Source organism: Lygodium microphyllum, chromosome 2, assembly GCF_053477565.2.
Source record: "Lygodium microphyllum isolate KBCC chromosome 2, Lygodium_microphyllum_v1.1.10, whole genome shotgun sequence".
Lineage (NCBI taxonomy): Eukaryota > Viridiplantae > Streptophyta > Polypodiopsida > Schizaeales > Lygodiaceae > Lygodium > Lygodium microphyllum.
In genome coordinates, this window is record NC_141136.1 from 169572017 (window position 1) to 169579557 (window position 7541).

A 7541-nucleotide genomic window follows, 5' to 3' on the forward strand; every position below is an offset into this window, starting at 1 on the left:
AGCATACAATTGATTCTCTTTCAAAAATTTGAAAACCAAAGATAGATATTCACAGTGTTCATTCTCATTCTTATTGAAAACCAATATATCATCGAAGAAAACAATTACACAATTCTGATACTTTAAAAATATATGATTCATCATACGATTGAATGTAGCTGGTGCATTGGTCAAACTAAAAGGCATAACAAGAAATTCATAATGACCAAATTGAGTTCTAAATGCAGTCTTGAAAATGTCAAGTGTATCCAATCGTACTTGATGATATCCAGATTTGAGATCTATCTTGCCAAAAATAGTGGCTCCTTGTAGTTTATCCATGAGGTTGTCTACCCTAGGAATCAGATATCTATTCTTAATAGCGATCTTGTTTAGGGTACGATAGTCAATGCACATTCTATAAGTATTATTTTTCTTCTTAACTAATAGGACATTTGCACCAAAAGGAGAACTACTGGGCCTAATGAGTCATTGGGTCAACAGTTCTTCAACTTGTGCTTGGATTTCTTTTTGTTCAATTTGATTATGTCTATAAGGTGCTTTACATGGTGGTTGAGAACCAGGGATTAAATCTATTTTATGATCTTCATGACATGTAGGTGGTAAATCAGTAGCAAAACCTTTAAATTGTGAAATAAATTGTGTATACCTAAGATGCATCTGATTTTTCTTAGTTTCAATTTCATTCACCCATACTAAGTATGATTTACTACCTTTTCTCAATACATGTTTAGCATGTGTGTGACTAAGAAAGGGAAAATTATCAAAGGTGTGTGTTCCATGTAATGTAATTTGTTTTTCGTTAAGATAAAATTTCATGGAATGTGTGAAATAATCTATGTCGGGATTATATTTGTGATGCCAAGGCATTCCTAAAATAATATCACTAGCCTGCAAAGGCACAACCAAGAAATTTCTGCACTCAACATAATCACCAATTTTAATTTCTAAATCAAGAACTTCTTGTGTACCATTGTATCTAGTGCCTAAGAATGTATCCTTTAAGTGACAATGAGTTGGAATAGTAGGTAAATTCAATTCTTTTACCAACTTTGCGGAAATAAAGTCATGTGTACTTCCATCATCATGCAAAACAATCTTTTCTTGACCATGCATAAAACATTTCATCATTAATAATGAATGGGGATTTGGCATACTCTGGTAAAGTATCTAAGAAACATCGTCGATATCATCATCTTCTTTAGTGAAGTCTGGCATATCTTCATGGTCTTCGATTGCTCCCAAGCGATTGATTTGAACAGCTTACTTCTTGGGTTGATAATTCACTACTAAGCATCCAAGTTGTTGACACTTGTAGCAAACTATAGGCTTTTCTTTGGAAACATTATTGGTAATGGCTGGAAATCTGGGTATGTTGGGATTTGATTGGAGAGAAGGCTTAGGGTTTGAATTTGTGTTTGATGATAAAGCATGAGGTTGAGTCCAGGGTTTACGAAAAGAAGAAGGAACAAAGTGATTTTGATTGAATCTTCAAAATTTAAGAATTGAATTGCTTTGTACCAAAGTCACCATTAGTCGAAAATTATTGTGGTCACTTTTCTTGTCCATGAATTTTATCTTCAGCAGCATGTGCAATGTAAGAGAGGGGGACTTAATAACGGGAAAATACTAGCTACACTGGCTGGTATATAAGGTGAGAGAGACTTAATTTTTCATCATCAGATAATTAATACAAGTCTTCTTTCTCCTTCACCTTGCTCTCCAAGCTTCCATGTCTTCTCTCTCTCTCTTCCTGTCTTTCTCTCTCAATTTCTAGTCTTTCTCTCTCCTCGTACCTATCTTTCTCTCTCTTTTGCTCTTCTTCTTCTTCTCTGTAGTCTTCTCTCTCTTGTTTCTCTCTCCCAGTTCCTCTCCTTGACAATTTGTATCAGAGCCTAGGTTCGTGGTCCCAGTTAGTCCTTCATTTTACCCAGTTACAACTTTCTAGTCGCATGGAATTTTGAGTTACAGGTACATAGGTACAGGGAGCAGTAAGGGAGTTTCCAAAGATATTTGGACCACAAGGACTACAGGCAAGAGCATTAATGGTGGCTTGGACCAAGTTTGGAGGAGGAAAGACCGACTTTGACAGCTCATTGGTCATTTTTGGCCCATTTTGAAGGTAAACTCTTAGTAACCATGGTTACAAGAGTTAGAAGAAAGTCTAGTTGGGGTTACTTTTCAGGGAGACTCTTCTCTCTCCCCCTTTCTCAAGCTTCTCGCAAGCTCCCATGGAGGCAATCAGCCCCAAACCTTGCCCTCCCTCTTCCATGGAGTTTGCCTTCCTTCCCAGGGGTTCCTTAATAATCCTTTGAGCTACATGGCAAGTGGTGGAAGTGCTGTGTGAGACCTCCTCTCCCCTCCAGCCAGCCCCCCGCATTTCATGGCGCAAAATGCGGGTTGATTCCAGGCCAGAATGATAGCACAACAAGCTTCCTCTCCTTCTTGGCTCTCATTCCTAGGTCATTTGGGCAAGATTGAAGCCTCCTTTCTCATCTTCTTGGACTTCTCTTCCATCTCAGAAACCCTAATCATATGCAGTCCATGGCAGCCATGAAAGCTTGGCATCAAGCTCAAGAATCTTGAAGATTTTGGTGTCTTCTTGGTCTCGGGGTTCACTCTTCAACCCTAGCTCAAGATTTGGCCATCAAGAAGCACGAGAAGAAGATTAGAAGCAAGATTTGAAGACATGCATTTGTGGACAGCCATGGCTATGGAAGTAGAGCTTCAATTTCATCAAGAGCTCTTCATGGGAAGTTCCTGAGCCATCCTATCTCCAAGCTACAGCCACATTGGAGCTCATTCTCAAGATTTGAAGACTTCTTGGAAGCAAGAAGGCATTATGGAGTGCTCATTTGGAAGGAATCCTTCTCTTGATTGATCTATGCAAGCAATGCCCTTTCCCCATTGAAGAATCCTTATCCCCCAAGCTTGAATTCATCTCTTCTTGACGGAGCACAACCATTTTGGAGCTATGGAGCATGCAGGATCAAATTGGAGCTCTCATGAAGGACTGAAGTGGCATCAGTGGGGTTGCAATATTCATCAAATAATACAAGGTAACCGATTCTTGGCTCTCATTCTCTTCCATTAAGCCTCTTGTTGAATCCTATCCACTTGTTTGAGAGGATGCATGAGTCCAAGTAGGTAATAGGACTCCCAAACATTGTATGCATGCTGAATATTAATCTCAGTCATTCTCATTTGATCCTATGTCATTAGAATGGATTTTATTCATACTGAAGCTTCATTGAGATTATACTTTTGCTTACCCATAACCCGTTTGGCTTCTTGTGAATTGGCTGAGCCAAGAATTGATTAATAAATCCACTGTATAAGGGTGAGTTGGCAATGAGTCACTGCCAGTACGCTCTCTATCCCTATTCCCAATTCCAATTCCATGCACTTCATGAAAAGCCAAGCATGCACAATAAGAATTTTAACTGGATGTATCAAAACACTTGCTTAAGGGATTTACAACCTTTTCAAACCGCCAAGCATAACTTGGGTCAACAATCCATTTAGGGTTAGGTCACCAGCTTCAATTAGGCTAGGAGCGTATCCATTTGCGATAGTCTGGCTCAGGTCTAGAGTGACTTTCTTAAACTATTAATTACAAAATTAGAGGGGGATAGAAGGCTCACATTGTTTCTGAGACCCCAAATTTTGGATAAAGATTACACAATCCATGTTTTGAGGACTTATATTGCTCGTGGGGAGTCTTTAGACTCCACCTATGTGGTGAGTTCTTTCCTACTAGCATGCAAGCACGAATACCAATCCTTGTGTTTCATTGTCATTCTCATGACAAAGGACACATGTGAAACTTGGATGAGATCATCGAGTCCCAAAAGTGGCTAATATTTGGGCTCACAAGGGATATATTTAGGAGAGTAAGTAACTATCACTATAAGGATATAGGAGTATAGTGACGGCCATTTCCTATGCAATTCGCAAATAGCGATGCAAATAGCGATGGTACTTTGGCAAAAAAAAGCAAACCAAAACCCAAGCGCGGCATTTTGTGCGAAAGAGCGAAAGAGGGAGAAAAAGGAAGAGCGAAGTGCATCTTGCGTTTGAGAGGAAGAGGAAGAGAAAGAGAGGAAGAGGGAGAACGATAGCTTCTCACCACTGCCACCACCACCGTCGCCGTTTGTGAAGAAGAGGAGGAAGTGCATGGAGGGCGAAGAGGAGCCCTCGTCGCACGAGGAGGAGCCGCCGAATCCATCCTCGAGCCTTTGTGGTGAGTGCATTTTCCCATCTTGGTTTATTTTTTTCTCTTTTTCTTTTGCTTGTTTTTGTTAAAAATGATGTGTACTAAGAGAGAAAGAGAGGAAATGAGAGAGGGAGAGGAAGAGAGAAAAAGAAAGAAGGAACGAGAGAGAGAGAGAGGGAAAAAACATGAAACATAATAAAGAAAGAGAGAGAGAGGGAGGGAGAGAGGAGAATGAATGGATAAAAAACAAAGAGAGAGTAAGATCTTGTTAATTAATTTCTTTTTTTCTTGTTTGTAGTAGTAGTAATAGTAGTAGTGGTAGTAGTAGTTCTTTAATTTTTTCTTTTCTTGTTTCTAGTGGTAGTAGTAGTAGTGGTGGTAGTAATAGTAGTTCTTTAATTTCTTCTTTTCTTGTTTGTTGTTGTTGTTGTTGTGGTAGTGGTAGTGGTAGTTTTCTTGTTTGTAGTAGTAGTAGTTTTTTCTTCTTTTTTTATTGTTAGTAGTGTTTTCTTCTTTTTTTTATTGTTGGTAGTGGTAGTTTTCTTGTTTGTAGTAGTAGTAGTTTTTTCTTCTTTTTTTATTGTTAGTAGTAGTAGTAGCAGTAGCAGTAGTAGTAGCAGTAGCAGTAGTAGTAGCAGTAGCAGTAGCAGTAGCAGTAGCAGTAGCAGTAGCAGTAGCAATAGCAGTAGTAGTAGAGAGAGAGAGAGAGAGAGAGAGAGAGAGAGAGAGAGAGAGAGAGAGAGAGAGAGAGAGAGAGATGTTTTGTTAAAGGAAATGAGAGACGGAGAGGAAGAGAGAAAAAGAAAGAAGGAATGAGAGAGAGAGGGAATAAACATGAAACATAATAAAGAAAGAGAGAAAGAGAGAGAGAGGGAGGGAGAGAGGAGAATGAATGGATAAAAAACAAAGAGAGGGTAGGATCTTCTTCTTTAACTTCTTCTTTTCTTGTTTGTAGTAGTAGTAGTAGTAGTAGTGGTAGTAGTAGTAGTAGTAGTAGTAGTAGTAGTAGTAGTAGTAGTAGTAGTAGTAGTAGTAGTAGTAGTAGTAGTAGTAGTAGTAGTAGTAGTAGTAGTAGTAGTAGTAGTAGTAGTAGTAGTAGTAGTAGTAGTAGTAGTAGTAGTAGTAGTAGTAGTAGTCGTCGTCGTCGTCGTGGTCGTGGTCGTCGTGGTAGTGGTAGTGGTGGTAGTAGTAGTCGTAGTAGTGGTAGTAGTAGTAGTGGTAGTAGTGGTAGTGGTAGTAGTGGTAGTAGTAGTACAGCATTGATGGTGGTGGTGGTAGTAGTACAAAGAGAGAGAGAGAGAGAGAGAGAGAGAGAGAGGTTTTTTTAAAGGTGCACCTTTGGTGTGTTCAAGAATGCGAGTAGTAGTAGTAGCAGTAGCAGCAATAGCAGCAGCAGTAGTAGTAGTAGTAGTAGTAGCAGTAGCAGCAGCAGTAGTAGCAGTAGCAGTAGCAGCAGCAGCAGCAGCAGCAGCAGTAGTAGCAGTAGCAGTAGTAGTAGTAGTAGTAGTAGTAGTAGTAGTAGTGAGAGAGAAGTAGTAGTGAGAGAGAGAGAGAGAGAGAGAGAGAGGTTTTGTTTAGGGTGCATCTTGGGTGTGTTCAACACCTCGAGAAGGCGAGTACTAGTAATAGTAGTGGAAGTAGCAGTAGTAGAGAGAGAGAGAAAGAGAGGTTTTGTTCAAAGGAAAAAAGGTGGTGAGGTCCGGTGCAATACCGCGGGACGGGAAACCGGTATAGGGTAGCTACTCCCTCGTCCCCATGCATAGCATATTGAACTTTACATACTGTAGGCCCATTCGTAGGTGGGTGGAGACTTTACATACGTTAATTTTGTTGAGTTACAAGAGAAGAAATCCCTTCTCAAACAATTTAAGAAAGAAAAAAAGAATGATAACAAAAAAAAAATTGTTTATCGTAATGTAGACCAAATGGAAAACGATGAAGGCCGTGATGTTCAAGATTGCGAGGCGTATCTTAATCAGCATGTCCCATGTCCTTGCTCTCAATGTAAGCTAGCAATTAGATGAAAACGTTGATTGTCTATAGAACACGTACGATGCTTTGGCGAGTTTCAATCAGAGATCATTGATTAGGTGATTTTGAGTAAACGGTAAGAAAAGTATATATCAATCATGCAATGTATTTGCAAATTAATTGAATATCATATATAAAAACATTGGATGTGGCTGACAAATTTATTACAGGGAGGTGACATCTCATCCCAAGGAGGAGTGCATCGTTTGCGGGGCCAGTTAGAAGAGTTTGTGGGCATGTGATGGATGGATTTCCTGAGCCAATCCACCACTTGGAAGGTACTACCCAATCTATACCGTCAATACCAAAAGAGAAAGATAGCCTTCTAGACTTTCCTACAATCTTGGAGCCTGAGATGGAGGCAATAATCAATGCATTGATGGCTATAGATGTCGAGACATTTGATCTACTTAGAGAGGAAGTATCCATACCATTATATGATGGGTGCCGAGTATCTCGCTTGAAGACACTGATTGCACTCCTAAGTGTGCAAGCAAAATACGGGTGGAGCGATGTGAGTGTGATCGAGTTGTTCAGGTATATTGTATGTACACTTCGTTGATTTTTTTTCGGTAGTATCATAAAAAACAATTGTGTTTTTTCAAGATGTTTTATGATTTTCTTTTAGGTTACTGAAGTATCATATATTACCACTTGCAAATATCATGCTTGAGTCTCGTGATGATGCACGACATGTTTTACGAAAGCTTGGCATGGACTACAACAACATCCATGCATGTACCAATGATTCTATACTATTTCAAGGAGAATACGAGACTATGGAGACGTGTCCAAAGTGTGGTATTTACAAGTATCGAAAGGAATTGCAAGGACAAACCATCCCTAAAAAAGTTCTTAGACACTTTTTGCTTATCCCCCACATAAATCACATGTTTCATATGTCTGCAATGGCGAGCTTGACAATGTGGCATGTGCAGAATAGATCCACAGATGGAGTTCAATGAATATCAGTGGATTCACGCACATGGAGCCACATTGACTCTACCTTTTCAAGATTTCCCCAAGAGCCAAGGAATCTTTGGCTCAGTCTTGCTATGGATGGCGTGAACCCATTCGGCCTGCGCTCAACTTCTTACAGTGTGTGGCTTGTAGTCCTTGTCATCTACAACATCCCTCCATGTCTTTCTATGAAGAAAGGACACCTCATCCTTAGCTTGCTTGTTCCCCACCACTACAAAGTCAAAAATATGGACGTGTTTTTTTCGTCCATTAGTCGATAAGCTTAAGATTTTGTGAGAGGAGGGGGTCACCGTGGAAGATATGAGCAAGTGCG